General features: G+C 45.3%; 1 protein-coding gene across 6 annotated transcripts in view; it reads right to left on the bottom strand.

The window, feature by feature from the left end:
- Nucleotides 1–19730, bottom strand: part of PHC2 (polyhomeotic homolog 2) — a gene marked incomplete at its 5' end in the record, with an annotated part of 50199 nt that overhangs the window by 10551 nt on the left and 19918 nt on the right. The window contains one exon of one of the 6 annotated variants that reach the window (XM_080920927.1): nt 15750–16002. The exons of the other annotated variants lie outside the window; for them this stretch is intronic. Of the gene's footprint in view, nt 1–15749; nt 16003–19730 lie in introns of those variants that run through there. 6 annotated transcript variants of the gene reach the window in all.

Here is a 19730-nt window from a genome sequence, read left to right as displayed (position 1 = left end):
GCCCCGAGAGGTGACTGATAAGAGTTTTTAAAACCTATTTCCTGGGGCTGGTGAGATGGCTCAGTGAGTGTCAGTGTCTTACAGTCTTATGGTCGAGTCTGATGCGCAGATCCTACTGTGGAGAGAGAACACAGACCTTCAAAGTTGTCCTCTGACCACCAGTGCTTTAATATGTGTTTGTGCTTGTGTGTACACATGCACACTTGTGCGCGTGCACACATACATATTTTTTTAAATCCTAAATTGTGTTTGAAACGAAGCCACACCAGCAAGTTTAAAAAGATCCTTTCAGTGTTTGTGTTAATGTGAAATAAGTTTTACTAGGTTTGGGTTTTCTGTAAAAAACACTAACAGTTCCATTTTCCTTTCTCTCTCTCTCTCTCTCTCTCTCTCTCTCTCTCTCTCTCTCTCTCTCTCTCTTTTTGTTTTCTTTTTTTGCTTAGGATTTTTGAGATAAAGTTTTCATATTCAGCTCTGACTGTTCTTAAACTTACTCTACCAACTAGGCTGGCCTCAAACTCATAGAGATCCTCCTGCCTCTACCTCCTGAGTGCTGAGATTAAAGGTGTGTGCCACCAACCCCCGCTGGAAATTCTCTCATTTAGAATTAGTCTTTTTAATCAGTAAAAGTGGTCAAAAATGGCAGAAAAAAAAAACCTACAAACTTTCTGTTGTAGTAAATCTCCAACCCCAATGAGCCTGTGCAGAGAACAGATAACTCAGTTATGGTGTTTATAAGCTGCATGCCTAGATTGTGTGTATCTACCACTGCACTGCTCTATCCCCAGCTATGAGAGCCCTTGCTACTTGAGGGTCTTCCAGGCCAAGTAGTTCTGCTCCATCTTCCTTACACCTCTTCCTCCTCTGTCTTCCTCCATCTCATCTCCCCCTCCTCCTCTTCCCCCTTTCTAAAACCTCCAGCCCCACCTCTCCTTTCCATTGCTAATCACAGGCAGTAGCCTTTATTTGAAGTTAAAATGGGGAGAAGGTTCACATGAAATCACCTGAGTATCTGATGCACTTCTTGTTGGGGCAGCCCTTTCTGAGGATGCAGAATTAGCATCAGAATTCAAACAGCACCAGTGTAATCCACAACATTTCCCCTTTTGTCCAATTAATAGGCTATTTTTCTCTAAGATATAAATTGAGCACAACTATTACAATTATGTGATTTATAAAGTAGAAGATACCTTTAACACCCAGTCCATCAATTTTGTCAATTTAGATAAAGCACTCTACCATCTATCCTCATGTAAAAGGCTTACAATTCTACACTTGAATTATATCCTGAATACCATCTGAAAACCATCCTCTCAAATCTATATCATCTCTCTCAATGCTAAACAGCTTGGGTTGGCTATGAGATTTCGACCAGTCCTTAACACTGTCAGAAATATGAAAAGGCTTAGATATCACCTGAAAATATAGGAAGCACAAAACATAGCTTCCAAAACATAACCAATTTGTAGAGACAGCTGACTACCCGGACAGTCCCTCACTCCTCAAAACACTGAGCATCAGTCTTCAGCCTTTTGGCCAGCATCATCTGACAAACCTTTGTAGCAGAATTTTGAAGGACTGCTTACCCTGTCTTGACAGAGCTGTCAGTCACTATTCCACACAGGGTGTCCTTTTCCTGTACTTTTGTCTGTAGATGAACTGAGGCAATTCTTGCCTAGTGGCTGTCTCACAACTGGAGCAACTCCACTGATATTCAGTTTCTTCTTAGAATCCAAGAAAGGGATGCCGCCCAGAGCAGACATGTCTCTAGTCAAATGATCTCTAACAACGAAATGGCTTAAACATCATATTCTGTGGACTTCTGACACCTTTGAAGACTGTCCATTTACGCAAAGCATCACTGAGTTGTTAAGCCTTGACTATGCTCAGTCATTTTAAACTGAAATATCGCCAAAACACCCTTTTATAATTAACTCAGAACCAAGAGTTTACTAACTGGCCCTTAACTCCTATTGCTTAATCATCTAAGAGCAGCTTGTAATAGCAGTTGTAGAAGGACTGTGTCTAAGCTTTGTATTCTCAAATGTGATGCATAGGCACAATGCCTATCTAAGAGTAACAATATTAATCCCAAGTTTGTATCAATATATGAAATTCATACCAATGAAAACCTTAAATCTGTATCAAATTCTGTACCAATGTAAGTAATTATAACTTTAACTTTGCACCAATTATAAAGATTTCTACCAATGTAAGAATTTCACAACCTAGAAATAGCTAGGATGGAGCTAATAACACAAGCAATCAAACTAAGTTTCTCTTTTAAATTTTAAAGTATGTGTTTATTCAATTTTCCCTTGCTTTTATATTCTAAGATTTTACATATACAAAGAAATATAGATTTTATTTAAAATGATGGACAATTGTTCAAATATAAGAACTGAATGCTACATTTAATGATGGCCATTTTCCTCTATTTATAGCCCAGTTGGATAGTCTGTGTGGATTTGAACACCCTGTGGACCACTAAAAGCACAAGACCAGTTCCAGTCTCTTATCAATACTTAAACACCATTCTTTACAGTGCTCCCTGTTCAGTGACTTTTAGCATTTGTTTGTCTGAATGCTCCTAGTTAATTCTAGAGGAATTAAATCTGAGGCAGTCTGCTGCCACCTTGGGGAGTACAAGTTCTTCATAATGAGCACAAATCTTTCTGCTAATTTCTGCCCAGTAACCCTGGCTGAGCAAACATGGGCTTAGACAGGTTTTAGGGATTGTCTCCATCAGTGAGTGGATCATGCCACACCCTGGCCTACTCAGCCTGTTCCATGGGCTACAAAATAAACATGCCAGGACCTACCTTAACATGGCCACCAAGTGTGCATCTCAGAGAGCTCACTCATAAGCTATTTCTGTTTGTTATTTGTCTCCACGTCTAGAGAGGGGTGGGTCTCACCAAGTTGCTCAGGCCAGCCTTAAACTTGACATCCTCCTGTCCTGGCCCTACTAGGCTCTCTCCCAGCCTCCCAGTGCTGGGATCACAGATGTGCATGGGGTATTTGGCTACTGTTTGCTTCTGAACAGCCACTTTTTGGCCTGAGAGTACAGGCTGAAGGAAGAGCATGGTTTACAAGCTGCTAGTGCTTGTCATAGGATTAAACTGGAAGGAATGTGCTTTCCTTATTACTATGGGATCATGGCTGCTTACCAACCGTCACTGACACTCACCCGAGCTATTCCTGACACCCTGTCCCCTTTTGTGGACTTTTTCTAGCATGTTCCAACCCCTTCCTTAGAGCTGTGCCTGTTGAGACCCTGTGAGACAGAGGGCATCTTCTAGGCATTTACCTATTGGGGTTACAAATCAATGCTCATAGATGAGAAGCAAGGACTCTCAAATCTCCAGCCTCTCTCTTCTTTTAAAGATCTTATAACAAGAAGATAAACTCCTTCATGCTGACACCAGAAGTTTTAGTCTCTATAACCCTGGGACAGATGACAGGAGGCAGAATCCCAGGGGCAGAGAAGGGTGTTCTGTGAACAGTAAAGGTTCACAGCTGTCTGGCTTTGCCACCATCAGGAAGGCCTATAGTTCATCACCTGCTTTTGTAACAAAGAGTTTGGACTATTTCTGGAATGACCAAACAGTCTTGCCCCCTGCCATGCTCAACACACTGAGATTAATTTAATCTGCTTTCCATTCTCCCAGACTGCTTTGCAGCCTGTTGGGGAGGGTGGGAGGGGAGCCGCTTTGACAGTGAAACTTGCAGAAACCCGCCCTGCTGGCCTGAGGCAAAGAAAAGAGACAAAGGAACTCTGTCTTTGGAATTCAGTTCCTCAGTGCACTCCACCAATGCCCTGCTCTGAAAGCTCTGCCAGGGGGATTCCCACAGGTCTCAGATGCCTTCCTACAGTGAGCACCTCAACAGAATGGTGGGCACCATCTAGCTCCAGGGACTGGAGAGAGAAATAGGCCAAGCCCCACTGGGAAAAGGCCGACTGGAACTGCCATTAAGTTGACCACACTGGACTACTAACTAGTAAGTGCCAATCTTAGTAAGCATAGATCAGCAACTAGGCTGCTAGTCACTGCTGATCTCATTCACAGGCCCCAGCAGAAACAGCTTTTACAAGAAATAAACAGGGAAGCCTACCCAGTGGCCCTGTCTGTGCTATTATTCTGAACCCATTCTCTTTGGAACAGGTCACTTCTGCTAACAAAGGAAGGGGCTGTGACCCAGTTACCTCTGTCCCAGAAACCAACCCAATGTCCAATATATGACACATGCAAGGCCTATTAAACTGCAATGAATTTTAATATAAAGTAATAAAAATGAATAATAAAGTTAGTCTTCGTTACCATAAAGAATATAGGTCTCCTTAGTACTACAGAGAGATCTGTCATAGGTAAGATTCAAAAACTACTCTCTGAAGCTGTGACAATGAGTGGCTTAGTGTCTATTGTACAAGTGGTATTTCTGCAGACCTGCCTATGACAGATACTATTCTTTCATCCTCTTGCCTGGTCAACATGGAGGATTTCCTCAGCACAGGAGAGTTAAAGCACCAACTTAGATCCAGAAACATGTCAAGGTAGGATGACCTCTAGACACAGAGGCAGGAAGGCATCTACAGAAACACTGTCTAGCCAGCAGGAGAGACATCAGGCTGGTCCACCCCTTGAAAAGCCTGGCCAGTTCAAAACCAGGTTCTTCCTATATCCAGATGAGACATACAGACACATTAACTATCTGTTATACAAGAATGTGGAGGGGTGGGCTGGAGAGGTGGCTCAGTGGTCAAGAGCACTGACTGCTCTTCCAGAGGTCCTGAGTTCAAATCCCAGCAACCACATGGTGGCTCACAACCATCTGTAATGAGATATGATGCCCTCTTCTGGTGTGTCTGAAGACAGCTACACAGTACTTATATATAGTAAATAAATAAATCTTAAAAAAAAAAAAAAGAATGTGGAGGGGTTTTCCCCGTGTGTGTATATGTGTAGTAACCTGAGGCTGATAATGGATGTCTTGGCTGGCTACAGCATGAGAACAAGCCAATGAAATTAACAAAGAAATTAAGCAGACAGTAACTGTAGGTTGATGTCAAGGCGATACATGATTGGACAGTAGAGAATGGTAAGGTGGAAGAGAAGAAGCAGGAGGTTCAAGATGGAGGCGGCAGAAGAGAATGGTTCAGATCAAGGTGAATTAGATCAGTTTTATCTTGTCTAGGTGGGTGGTTTATATCTTTATTAACTGGTAGTGAATTTATTGTTTGGATATATTGTGGATTGAGAACTTAACATATAAATCTGTTTGATAAGTTACTGATTGTTGAGTCGTGATTTTACTGGACTGTAGAGGACTGTGTGGACCGGGTACCTGGGTGCTCCACACTGGAGCAGCTCTTGCAGAGTGAGACCATGGGACCAGCAACAGAACCTTTTTTAAAAACTTTACCGCAACAGGTAATGCCCAACATGAGGCATGAATCCACTAAAAAGATTATTAGCCTGAGAAAATGTTATTTTCTAAGTAGAGGGATCAATGCCATGTTGAGTCACATGATGTCTCAAGTGAGGGAACCTTAAACAAAAGAAACAGAGAGGCAGCCTCTGCTGGTAGGCTGTAGGGATCTTGCTGTGAGAAGGCAGGCTACTCTGAACATAGACTGTCAGAGATTAAAAGCTGCTTGGTTCTTTAAAAAAAGTTTAGATAATATATGAAAAGGCTGGTTTATTTTGTCTTAAAGATGGTAGAAAGATTTAACGTGACTTATTTGTTTTTTATAGTTAGAAGAAGAGAGTACAGAGTTCACCCGAATCAAGTGGAGATTTTCATCCATGGTTTGGAACTAAGATAGAGAAAATTAGTCACTGACTCCAAGTAGAGAGTGGTGATATTTGCAAGTTAAGATTATTAAAAATAGAAGTCTGCAGAATAAATAACAGGTGTATATTATAGAGGAAGTTATTAATAAATGAAGATCTCATGCTCCAGATTGAGAGCTGGACAGATCAATGTATCTTGAGCTAAAATCCTGGTTTTACATTGTTTATTTATTGACATAGAAATTGATAGGTGTTAGTTTGCTTTATGAATTACCCCACTAAAGCCATGTGGCTCAGATGACAGCTAGCAAAGGTTTGTGGTTATTTTAAAATTACCACAAGAGGCTCATATTCTCTTAATGTGGGAACCACGGGAATTTGAGTTGATTTCTTGACATGACAGATTATTAGAGACCTAAGAATAAGATCATACAGTTTTTTTATAGTTTTAAATTCCAAAATGGGTGTGATGTTGAGTTTTGTGGTTATATTATTTCTCTGGGAGAGAATACAAGATACAAGATATTCTGGTTGCCGAATAAAGGACATGCTATTTTGGGAGAAGGGTTTTATCTTTGTGTTTTTAAAAAGCGTGTTTCGGTTTTAGATGCCTGGGAAACCGCCTGAAAAACTAAATTCAAAAGGATCAAACAGATATCTTGATAATAAAATGTTTAAGATTTATATATTGCAGAATGTGCAGTTTTGATGAAGCTCATCATAAGAATGCTGAACTGGCCTACTTAGATTCCTGATCTCAGGGACTTTCAGACAGATCCAGCCAGGACAGAGGTCAGAGACTACAACCCTCAGTATGGCCTTCCTTCTTGAGGCCTGGCTGGCTTCCTCATCCCTTTCCCCTTCTGCATATCTCAACTGCCATATGCAGCTTGAATAAGCATAAGAGTCATCGCTCGATCCCTTGGACTTTGTGAGGGGAAGGCAGTTATTCTGTTGTTTTATGAGAATTTTAGAAATGGTCATAATAGGGAGGAATTAGCCAGACTGATATGTACAGCCATAATCTCGTTTGGTAACTAGGTTAAAGTCATATCTTTACATTGGTATAGAACCTATTTGTTACAAAAAATTTTAAAGTAGAAGATTTAGACCCAGTGCTTCTATTGATGCCTTTGCAAACTTCTGAGTTGGTTAAACATAGGAATTAGGGGCCAAATAACAAATTCATGGCTCCTAGTTAAGAGGGTATTTTAAAAATTTTCTCATCAGGAACAGCTGAGTCGTTAACAGACGACAGTCCAGACTACCTTATATAGATAAATGGTTTTCAATATTGTCAGAAATCCACAATTATGGCATTTAATGTTATTTACCTTCTGTTGAGACATATCTGCTCCTCACAGTTACCAGATGTCAAGGTGATACGTGACTGGACAGTAGAGAGTGGGTGGGAACAAAGGTTTGGTAAGGGGGAAGAGAAGGAGTGGAAGACTCAAGATGGAGGTGGCAGGAGGATGGTTCAGATCAAGGTGAACTAGATCGATTTTATCTCGTCTAGGTGGGTGGTTTATATCTTTATTAATTGGCAGTGAATTTATTGTGTGGATATATTGTGGATTGAGAACTTAACATATAAATCTGTTTGATAAGTTATTGATTATTGAGTCGTGATTTTACTGGGCTGTAGAGGACTGTGTGGGACCGGGTGCCTGGCTCCACATTGGAATGGCTCCTGAAGAGTGAGACCACGGGACCAGTATCAACAGAACCTTTTTTTAAATATTTACCGCAACAAGTAACTGGTAACCTGGCCCAACAAACAAGCCACTCCGGCAGACTTGCTCCCGGCTTAGCACTGTTGTCATGTGCCTCGTGATTCCTTTTGCTCAGCCTGTTGAGAATATAAGCAAAGCACCCGCAAAATGATGCCGGCTGAGCCTGTATCCAGGAGACAGCAGGAGGCCACAGCGGGTCCGAGCAGGTCACCTTACAGAGAGGAAAGCTGAAGGCAGCATGGTTAGGCCTGTAGAAAAGTCTAGGGTCAACCTTCATATTCTGTTTAGTTCTATTCAAATCCCCCAAGAAGGTCCCTTCACAGGAGAGAGTAAAGCCAGGCATGGCAGAGGCAGAGCAGTGGGCTGAAGTTCAATCTAGGTACTCCACAAAGAGGCTTACAGGGCGAACACTTTAAAAAGCAAGTGTGGTTACAACCATTCAAATCTTGCTGTAAGTTGGTTGCTTTGCTCAGGTAAGCAGACCCCATCCAACCCCCTCTGACCCTGCTCACAGACCCAGCTATGGCAGGAGGTAAAGAGACCAAATCCAGTTGAAAGGGCCAAGTCTATGGCCTTACTTTTTCAGATGAGGCAACTAGTCTTCAGGATTGAGGGGATTTAGAGCCACGTATGAGTTAAACCTTGGGCTGGTTTGTGAGCATGTTCCCAGAGGGGTTTAATGGAGGTGGGAAGACCCATCTTGAATATGGGTTGGCACAATCCCAATGTTACCAGTGGCCTCCAGTTCCCAACCCCATGCCTACTTTGTCATGGTGGACAGTGTCCTTAAACTGTGAGCCAAAACATACCCTCTTCCCTTAGGTTGCTCTTGTCGCCTGTTTTGCCACAAAGGTCTGCTCAGGCAGAGCATGGTGGTTTCATCTCCCTGCGGTGGGCTGTGTAAGTGAAGCAGCCAGGAAGGGGAGGGCTGTGCTTTGACTGGTTGGGGCCAGTATGAGAGCACTCCTAGAAGGTGGCAGGAAATGTAAACTCATCCCAGGATGCGGCTGAGGCATCATGTGTGGTCTGGGACATCAGGGCTGGGAACTGGCAATGGTCTAGGTGAGTGACTCCCAGATGGGAGACTTCAACTAATAAGAAAAGGAGCATGGTTAATCAGGATCCAGGTGCACTACAGCTGACATTCCAAAATGTCGGAAGGGAAGCAGCACATGGTCTTTCAATAGGCTTCGCACACCATCATTTAATGCCATGTTTCCCACGTTTTTTTACAATTTAGGATGAGTCATTTATCCCACCCATTTTTACACTAAATTTAGACAATGATCACATATGCATCTCCCATGCAGATGGGACAACTTACAGGTGTGTGTTTTAGAATCCAACCAAGAGTGAATGTCATTTGGAAGATGGTATCTTCTAGGGCATATACCAAGGGAGCTCTTAGTGGTGAGAAAATTGTAGGCTCCTTCCCACACTGGGCCCTCTGAAGTCCTAGAGGAGCCAATGCCTATAACCTTTTCAGTTCTTCTAAGGATAGATCTGTGAGACGGAAGACTTGTTGCCTGGAGACCACAAGCCATGGCTGTGGCCTCAGCCTGCGCTCAGAGCACCTTCTTCTCTGGGCCAACTGTAGCTGTTCTGAAGAGACAGCGGTGACAGAGGGTCCCATGGGCTGCTGTGCCAGCACAGCAGGAAGATTTACAGGCACAGAACAAGGCTCTGGATGAACCCAGGTCAGGGTGGAGGAGGGAGCTGGCCAGGAGAATGGGAAAGTAGCTGAGCCAGGCGACTGCAAGTCAGCCTGAATGTCATTGTAGGATGACCTCATTGAGACTAGGTTAGCAGGCCAGGAGGACAGACGAGCTGCTCAGTATTTTGGGTAAGAGCTGAATGTCTCTATCTACAGTCTTGGCTGGAGGACCAAACCCTCCCTCCTGGTAGCCATTACTGTACAGCTGACTTTCATGCCATCTCTCAGGACATAGGCAGAGAGGGCCCGAATGACTCACCCCAAATCACAGGCTAGAGTGTGCAGAAGCGGAATTGTAAACAGCTGGATGTCTGCCAAGCTGTCACCCAGAGCTAGGAGGGAAGCAATCAAAGCAGGCAGAGGCCACCCGCCCCCATGCAGCTGAGGACGAGGGAGTAGTGGGTAAGTTCCACCCAGACCCGTACCTGCTCCCTAGCTCTCAGGCTGAGTGAGTGGGCTGAGGTCAGATGAAGAGGGTGCTGTGGTGGTGGAATGAGCTATAGCAAAGTGACTTTCAACAGGTCATGCTGGCTTCCAGCATCAGGAATGCTGGGCTAGTCCTGCTTGCATAGGCAAGGCAAAGTCTTTCTGTTCTGCTTGACAGTGGAGAGCCATCATGGAGTAGCACCCGATGCCCAGCTCAGGGACTCCCAGCTTGTCTCCATCAGTGTTCTGGCACATACTAATACTTCACATAGCATCTGGGACCAAGGGAGAGGCTCTACAGAGATATCCCAGGTCCAGGAGGAAAAGATCAAGGGTGGCAGGGCAGGAAGAACTCTGGCTCTGGATCAGGCCATGGCTCATTCTGGTTTCATTTGTGACAGCTTTAGGTACACAGTCTTCTCTGTGCTCAGTCAGTTTAAGTTTATGGAAAATTGTGGTTCTGAGTAAATAGAAAAGCAGGAAGAGACTGGGTTTAAATCTTAGCCTGTGGTACCATCAAACTACTGCAGACCTGAGAGTCTTCAACTATGACACGTCCACTCATACCTGTTGTGCCTGCAGAGAGGAACTTAAGTAAAAGCAGGAAGCACGAACGACACTCACGAGTGGCCCTGACCTCACTCTCACTAAGGCTGACATCACCCAGTCCCAGAGGCCAGAGGCCTTGTTCCTGTTCCCCAATGCTTTGTCTACCAAGGGTTTACCCTGTGCCTTGTCTTTGCACATGAGGTCAGTCTTCAGGAAGTCCCATTATTTATCTCTGCTTTGGCGTGACTGTAACAGAACAGAAGCATTCTCTTCAGTGAAAGCCAAGTCGATGCACCAAGACTATTCATGCAGAGGCCAAGAAGACACACAAGATTTCCTTTCTATGTCATCTGTCATAAAGAGCCTAAGAATCGTCAGTAAACAATGCAGAGAAAACCCAGAAACCAAAGGAAGGTTTTCTGACTCAAGTCAAAGGAAGAACCCCTACCTAGGAATATAAGGTTTAAAGTGAAACTTAGAAAGCCAGGAAGTTGTTTCCCTGTCAAAGAAAATAAGTTTAAAATGCTAAAGTTAAATCACGAAAGAAATATTTTTAAAATTCCATTTACAAAAGAAATCTAGAAATCTTTATTAATGTTCTAATATCTTCAGGCTGGAAGTGATCATGCCCCCTGATGTGCCAACTTTATTATTTTTGGCTACTAACTTTAGGATCACCAAAGGTAACAAATGCCAAGCAAGGTCAGAATGTAGGACATCCAGCTTCAGCTGTCCAGATGACTTTTACAAGTCAATTCTGATGGCTTCTCTTAGAAACACTACTTTGGTGTTTATTTCATCGTATGATAGAGAGGGTATACACATACATATGAGACAGACATCAGGTTTGGCAGTCACTTGCTTTTTTTTTTTTTTTTGTGCTACCATTTAAGGTCTCAGTTGCATTTGCTGAGTACTGATAATTGGATGTCTGGAAAATGGAACAAACCCACTTCTTAATGTTTCACACTAATGGTAGAGTGGCATGTGCTTGCCTGTTCATGTGTCAATACAGCTGTGTGGCTCTGGGTGACATATTCTGAACATATTAGTAACTAGGAATAATAGTATGCAGTGTCTGAGGCCCAGGAGTGGTTGCAGCGAGCACTCTGAAAATAACTCTCAGTAGCTGCATCACAGCACCAGGCCTGGCCCCCGATCTACTGGAGAGGAGTGTCATAAGATGGCACTCTTTTCTGGACATAGAGGTGAGAATACATTTACTGGTGTATGCTTTACAGAAAGTGGAAATAGAAAAATGAGCCTCTCTAACATCTGGATTCCTTTCAGAACACTGGCAAGTTACATCAAACAGCAACTATTTCTTGAGCAAATGTACAAACAGTATTCTTTGGACTCATCTGAACTAAAATGCTTTTGGAAACCGAAAGACAGGGAAAGCATGCCCCCTTTCACTACACATAATGAGGTGTGGGGGTAAAGTTTATGAAGGGGTCTGTGTCGTGTTATAATGCATCCCAGAGTGAGAATTTACTATTTAAGTTATGTTGTTTCTGACTACAGTATTTTCCAAAGCTAATAATCCTAGGGAGATGACTCAGTCTGTAAAGTGCTTGTTTTAGGAGTTCAGATCCCCAGCACATGTAAAAAGCCAGGCATGGTGACACATGCCTGTCACCCCGGTGTTAGGGGGCAGAGGCAGAAAGATTCTCAGGGCTTCCTGGCCAACTAATCATACCCATTAGTGATCTCCAGGTTCAGTGAGAGACTGTGTCAAAAATGAGGCGTGTAATAAAGGTAGTCACCCACACACATGCACACACATGAACATGTACACACACCTCCCTACTAATTTTATATTCCATAACTCTTGGTTAGCTGTAAAAAAAAACATTTTAGACCCAGATTTGGCTCCCAGCACCTAGATGGCAACTTAAGTGTGGTAACTCCAGTTCCAGGGGATCTCATTCCATGCCCTCTTCTGGCTTCCCATGAGCATCAGGCATGCATGCAGAATACATGCAGGCAAAACACATACACAGAAAATTAAATAAATCTAAAAAAAAATTAAAGATAGTTAATTTCTTGGTCATGTTGGTTAGATTCCATTTTGCTACTAATAGTAGAGAAAATCTAAAATTAATAAGAATATTATCCTAGGTAAATGGCTATTTTCATAACAATTCCTTAAGTATTTATGATATAAGGTAGAATTAAAGATAGTTTGCCTCTGAATATCTTTACAAATATCAAACCAGTATTATGATGTAGCTAGGAACTCAAAATAAAAAATTTAAATATTAATTCTTAAAATGAAACCTACATCTATTTAATGTATAGATTATATTTATTCTAAGTGGCATGTGTTTTTAACAACAACAACAACAAAAAAAAGTTCCAAGACTTTAAAAAAAACATGTTCCAAGATTTTCAAATGGTGATTCTTATTAAAGTTTGTGCCATGCCACACCAACATCTAAATCGTAAATCTGTGCACTTTCAGGCCCTTACCTTGAAGGGAGGCCAGCTCTGAATCACTAAATCATTGGTGAGAGGTTTCTGTTGCTAACACAAAGGCCCAACAACAGTGCTCAAAGCACCTTGCTACCCCACAAAAATGGAAGGCTCACACCAGACCTTGCTTCAAGATGATCTCCAAAGGGAGAGCACAACTTTTTTGAGATTTTTCCCAACAACTGCAAACCATCACTTTCATCATCCCATTGCCAAGAGGCACAAGACTAAGGTAGAAACTACCACTTATAATAGCACATTACTGTCATACATGAAAGAATTCTTTCTGTACATGGTACCAAATGCCTGGAGACTAAATACTGGAGGGCTGGAAGAACTTCAGTACAAACTGAACTCACTCAAGTCTGTGCTACTTTTATACTAACATGTAATAGGTCCAGAATCACCACCCTGTTCCCTAGTTTTCAGTTTTGTCTTGCTGGAAGAACTGATAAGGAGACAGGTGGGCCTTATAAAGCAAGAAAGCAGACCTAGAATGCAGCCAAGCCACCTCTCTAGATAATAATAGCAAAGAAAAAGATAGGGCTAGAAAAGTTACTCCCCTGTAGCATTCTCTACTACAGAGGTAAAAACTCCCAATTTTTAGCCAGTAACTGTTTTATCTGTGTGTGCTTCCCTCAAAAAGACAACCTCAGGAACAGATGAGCAAGAAAAAACATGTAAGCTACCCACAAGGAGGATTCAAATGTTAAGCTCATCTCTTCCTCTATCCCTCTCCAATTTATTCCCTCTGCCTCCAAAAAATCAGAACTAAAAGATCCAAAGCATGTGAGACAGGAAATGAGTAAGGCAGGAAAGAGGATGTGGTCTGAACAAGAGTGGATTCTGGGGCTGAGCCAGAGCAAACAGGCAGCACAGGTCAGAGTTAGGGGAAGGGGTCTCTTGGCAGAAAAGGCAATCTCAGGGTCACCCAGCTTAGATTAAAGCCAATGGCAGACTTGGACAAACACTTCCCTAAAGTGTGATCCTTCAAAGGAGGGTGTGGCGCACACACAGACTGCCTGAAGACCTGGTAGCCAGAAAACTGTTTCTGCCACAGAAGGAAGGGGCTGGAGTTTTCCTCTTCACTGTTGGGGAAGGAAACAGTGTGTGCAAAGCCCACTTGGCAGAGCTAAATGGACAAACTAAGCACAGGAGAAAGTGGAAAAGGCCTAAGGCCATGGGTTCCACTCCCAGGGCCATAAACAAACACCTAGAAAAGCGCAAAGGGCTAGAAGGCAGCTACAGGATGAGAAATGCCAACATTCAATAGGGCCCAAGCCAGTGAGCACAGAACAATTAAAGGAAGAAAGGAGGGAGTGGAACAAGAGGCACCTGCCAGCCCCTGACCCACAGCACAGTGAACTAAGAAACTACCCGCTTTCTCAAGTTTAAAGTTTCGGGGGGTGGGGGAAGACATCTGTTCTCTGTGGTATATAAAGACAAGCCTGGAAACATCTTGGGTGAGCAGGGAAGCAGAACTCTTATGACAGTGCCAGGAGAGAGCAGGTGCCAAGAGAGCACCACTCCCCATCTGCCGACCCGCCGCGGAACATGCCTCCCTTGTGAAGAAGCCAAATCCCTACCTCACCCTTGCTGGCACCCAGGAACATAAATGAACGGTGGGAAATAGTTTGTGGACAAAAGTCTAAAGGTTTCCAAACAATCTGGATGTTGGGGGACTATCTTTTATTAAACAGTCTGTGGGGCCCAAAAATGCTTCACATAAAGCAGGAGCCTGATAAAATGTGCAAAATAGAACGGGATGAGACCAGAGCTGCTCGGCTATGCAGCTGTGGGAAGATTCAAGAGAAAAATCTCTCGCCCAAATGGCTGTTATGCTAATAAACTACCTTCTATTTTCCAGGCAAAATGATGAGACTTCCTACATCCCTGGTGACTCAAATCTAAATGCTAGCCAACAGGCAGTGCCACAGGTCTGCAGTTCTGTGTGGGAATAAAAGCTGGGGAGAATGGGAAGGGTGTGTACACACACACACACACACACACACACACACACACACACACACACGCAAGCGCGCACACTCTCTCGAGCTCGAGCGTGTGCCCATATGTGCAGAAATACAAGAACAAGAAATTCCCTTGCTTCATTAGCCTGTAATGTTCACACTGACCTAGAAATCCTAGCAGTTCCAACATTTGGGTTGACTCAGGAGGGGTTAGAAAAATCCCAGGTGAATGATAATTGGATTATCCAGCAATGCCCCAGGGCCAAATGGCTGAGAAAGGCCAGGCCAGGGGTGAACACTGCACTGATAGTCAGTGAAAGTGACACTGCTTTCTAAACCTGAAATTGAAAGCTCAGGCAGGCAATGAGATGGAACAGTTTAAAGTGGGGCCATCCTAGGAAAACTGCGGACAGACGGAGGATTTGGGTCGGAAGTTCACTTCCCAAGAAATCCTCTCCGCCTAATATGCTAATGGAGGGATTAAGGATCAAGGATGGGAAAAGTAAAGGGTAAAGCTGTCATTGATTTGTAAAGCAGGAAAAAGAGTTCAGCGGACAGTGCAGAAAGGTAAGCAGACTAGGTCTGGCTAGGGAAGGAAAGTTGATGGGAACTGTTAGTATTAAGCTAGGGAAATCTTCAGCAGCTAAGGTCCGAGGGAGGGTCTCACAGGTACAAACTGGCACCCGACGCGGGAATCAGGGATAGGGCGCTCTGGCGACAACTTCACGGGCTCGCATTCTGGCCGTGCACATTACCTGCCTCTCTGGACGTCAACTTAAACAGACGATCACAGATTCCGGATTTAACGTAAAGAGCCCGCAGATGCAGCATACCTTCGCTTGGCACAGGAGGGCGAGAAAACGCTCTCCTCAAAATGGAAGAGGACAGGCACAAAACCACTTGTTCTTTCCTATCAATACAAGTCCCCGCGGGACCATGGGGTCCAGAGGCCCCGAGCGGGAGCGGAGGCGGCTCGGGCCCTCCCCGGAGGCCGAGCGCGGCGGCGCGGCCCACAGGCTTCCGCGAGGCCCAGGGCGGCGCCCGTTCCTGGCACGGCACGATCCCTCCCCGCGGCAGCACTGACCTGTCCGGGGCCCGGGCGGGCCTGACCGGGCGGGGCCTACGCAGCCCCTCGGCCCGGCGCCGCCTGAAGCGGAGGCCCGGGCGGGCCGCGTCCTCCGCGCCGGGAGCCTCCGAGCCGGGGCCCGGGGCTGCCGCGGCGCATCCGACCGCAGGGCCCAGCGGCCTGGACAAAGGGCGCGGGGCGCGGGGCCGGGAGGGCGGCAAGCAACGGCCGAGCTGCGGCGAGAGCTCAAGGGCTGCGGCGCCGCGGAAACAATGCGGCGCGTCCGGGCCCGCTCCCGGGCCGCCTCCGCCGGGGCGGGGCGAGGGCGGGGCTAGGCGGCGCGGGGCGGAGCCGCTGCCGACGCGGCCCGCGCGCTTCCTTTGTGCACCCGAACCCCGCCCCGCGTCCTCCGGAAGACTCGAAAGGGTCCGGCTCGGGGCCGGGGACCCGTGGCCTGTGACCCCCGCCCCGGTGGCTCACTGTGGGGTCTCGGAGGCGAGTCTTAATGATTGAGGGTTAGTGCGTGTCAGGGCGAAGTGCACGCACCCTCTCCCTTATTGTCCACAATAACCCTCCAAGTGGTCATTATCCTCCCCACTGGGAGCGAGGATCAGAGGTGAAGTAATGACCAAAGGGACCCAGTCCTACCTCCATAAAAGGCGTAATCCCTACCGCCAGGTTTAATGTGAGGGTTAACTGATTTACAAATTGCCTGCAGTGCCTGGTGCGCAGTGGGAGCCTAATAAATGTTAGTTTTCTTTCCCAAACACTGTTGTAGCTTGAACTATCCTGGCGAAGTACCTCCACGCAGTAAGCAGGCTAGGAGCTCCGGGGGTACACGGCCACAAGAGTAGCACTATCCTCAAAAATAGTAGCTGCTGGATGGATACAGTGACTCCCCCACCCCCATTCCTGACTGCTCTCTAGTCTCGGTATTTTTAATTTTCTTCATTCATACCATCTTCTACCAGGCTGCCTCCCACTAACTTCGCTTTGTCCACATTTTTTTATTTCCTGCAGGCTTACTTCTCTCCCTTTCTCGCCCCTCATTCCTCCTCTTTATCCTTTACTTTCCAAACTTTCAAACCTTCTTTGCAGTAGAATTCACATTGCTCGTTCTCACACACTCACATTTCATTTTAAAAAGGATGATGACAAGGGGCCGAAACCTTCTGTTTGACACTTGCCCACTCTTTGGCCTCTGTCCTGCCAGGACACCATAACTTAACTTCCACTGTCCTGCCAGGAAGGCTCTGTCTCTGACTTTACAAGCCCAAGACTTACTCATCCTTCAAGGCGGAAGACCAGCGGTTGGCAGACTTCTTAAAGGGGCCATAGAGGAAGCAAATAGTATATGCCGTGTGTCCCAGCTATTCCAGCATACTGTTGCTGAACCTGAGAGCGGTCATAATGGATATGAGTGTGGTTGTGTTCCCACAGAGCTTCACGGTGAGCGCTAACATCTGAATCGGTACATTTGTTATGTACAAACACTGGCAAGGTAATAGATGTATCCTGGGGGCTGGGGTTTGCCAACCCCTGCTTTGTAGCAACGCCACTTCTGCTCTGAAATTTAGCCTGCTAATCTCCACTTGGCAGTAACATTTCCCTCTGTAACTTGGAAAGCCTAAGAGCCTCCTGTGGGTGGCACTTATTAGATTACAGATTTCATTGTCATTTCCAGTGTGTTCATCTTTCCCAGCAGACTCTAAGCTCCTTGATAGGGACCAGTCCTTATTCCTCAGGGCCTTCCAACCTACAGTGCCTTAACCTGGAGTGGGCATTCAAACACACAGAAGGCTTGGGAGGCTGGCAACTGCCTTCACTGTACAAAGCTGAATTCTCTTGGATAACTATATTGGATGAAGAGCGTTGATCACAAGCATACTAGAAACAGTGTATGAATTTTCAGGCAGCTCCTGTCCACCAGGAAGTTGGCAAAAGAACACATATTCTGGAAGGAACCAGGGCTGCTGCTCTGTTCTGAGTTTTGTTTTGCCCTTCTAGAATAGAGAGCAGGGTAATGCTTATTCCTGAAACTCATCCACAGCCACACTGTGCAGTGAAGTTCACATAATGAATGGCAGAATTCAGACGAAAGAGATTCCTGCCCCACCACTGACTCTGCAACTTAGTTTTCTCATCTTTAAAAGGAGGGTAATAAAATTCTGGCCCCTGAGGGCTATTACCAGGTTTCAGAGAGGAAATGTGTATAAAGCCTGAGAGAGTTCAAGGATAGCTTTATGAACGATCATTATTCTCTGAAAGTATGGGCTAAATTCACACAAGATCACTGGACAGACGTAAGTAATTGTATTTTGGCTTTAAATATAAATAGTACAGGTTGCAGACCAAGGAAACCTGGAGGGATGGCAACTCTTGTCAAAGAAACGGCCACAGCAAAACCACCTAGCTTCTGGTTGGCACAGTCTGCTAATCCAAGGTCTGTTCCTGCTAGATGAAGGAATCAAATGTGACCCCCCTGTGTGCTTAAGGCCGGATAAAGGCAGGCAAGGAAGCTGCCACACTTGAGACTAGAGCCAGGGAGCTGCTCTCTCATAGCTCCTTGCAGCCTGGAGCTGCTCCTTCTTGGTTTTTGTCCCCATTGTAGGATGAAGAAGATGATGACACTTACCTCTGGGGGAGGGGCATGGGGAGTTAAGGACTTAGAATGGTTCTCAGCACATAGCATCTGTTCTTTCTGACTATCCCACATGTATCTAGGGACAGTTCTGCCTCTTAGTAAGTCCTGCCTTATGAAGACAGTAGCTTTTGATATTTGGAACTAATGAGCTTAATTGGGGGAGCTACATTTTAAGAGAATCAATGAAAAGTTAGAACACAGAGAAGCATGACTATAAATGTGGGGATGAGAACATGGCATGTCACAGAAGGAAAGAAAAACAAAAACAAACAAACAAAAAAAAAACCCCTCAGGTCCCTAGATCCATCTCTGCCGACGGACTTGTAAATTTGTAAGACAGGGTCACAACCAATGATGGCCAAATTCCAGAACAGTGGTTCTGGCCTAACTAGAGGAGGACTTTGCTGATAATTAGAATGCATTCTGTAAGGGAATAAGCTGTTGGCCTCTCCCACCTCCCTTTCTTCAGTGTTGGGGATAGAACCCAGGGTCTCACACGAGGAGCACTGACACTCCTCAGCACTCCTCCTCCTTGCGAGCATGCACAGCAAGTGCATGCCCTTTTAGCATCTTTTCACTTCCTGGTGTTCCTTCTCCAGTATCTTCTCCTTTCTTTTTCCTAGATCCCACTCTCCTTAGAAGACTCTGTTTGACTTCTCCTACCTTGCCTTTTGTTTTTGTATCCCTGAGTATCTCTCCCTTCACATGTCCTTTCTGTTCCTTTCCCACCCCTACTCTCAGCACACACTTAGCAGTAGGCCTGGAGCTGTCAGCGGCCCTTGGCTCAGGTCACTCTGAGATCTAGGCCAGGATCACTCCACAGACTGGCTGAGAGGAAAGCCAGCAAGTGGATTATGACAGAGGGCGGAGGTACCGCTGTGACTCTCCCACCAGGGTGGAGTGCTCCAGCAGAGTGTCCCGAAGCCCAGGCCATGAGAAGTCCACTTGTTACTCAGATAGACAGATGGAGACCTCAGAGATGAGCACAGTGCTCTCAAAGATGCTTTTGGCAAGCAGAGCTCATTCTGAGTTTCCTCCTGGCTCTCCTCTGGGGCATTTCCCTTCTCTTGGAGACTCTGTGGTCCTCTGGCCATAATTAATCTCAGTTCCTCTGACACCTCCGCTATCAGCTTGGCCCACATTTATGTAGCATTCAAAACCAAGGGCAAAAGAGCTGCAGGGTCCACTCCTCTTGCTAATCCTCCTGCTTTTCTAGCTCCTGGACCACCTTTGTCCCTGGTCCATGCCCTCACTTCCCCCAACCCCCAACCCCATTTCCAGCCACACAGCTTCTGTGCTGCTTTATTAGGGTTAGGGTATATCACCTCCCCTCCTAGATGCCAAGACAAAGGTGC

Source organism: Micromys minutus (assembly GCF_963924665.1).
Source record: "Micromys minutus genome assembly, chromosome: 9".
Lineage (NCBI taxonomy): Eukaryota > Metazoa > Chordata > Mammalia > Rodentia > Muridae > Micromys > Micromys minutus.
Note: the sequence above shows the minus strand (reverse complement) of the source record. Positions and strands in the feature narration are given on the sequence as shown.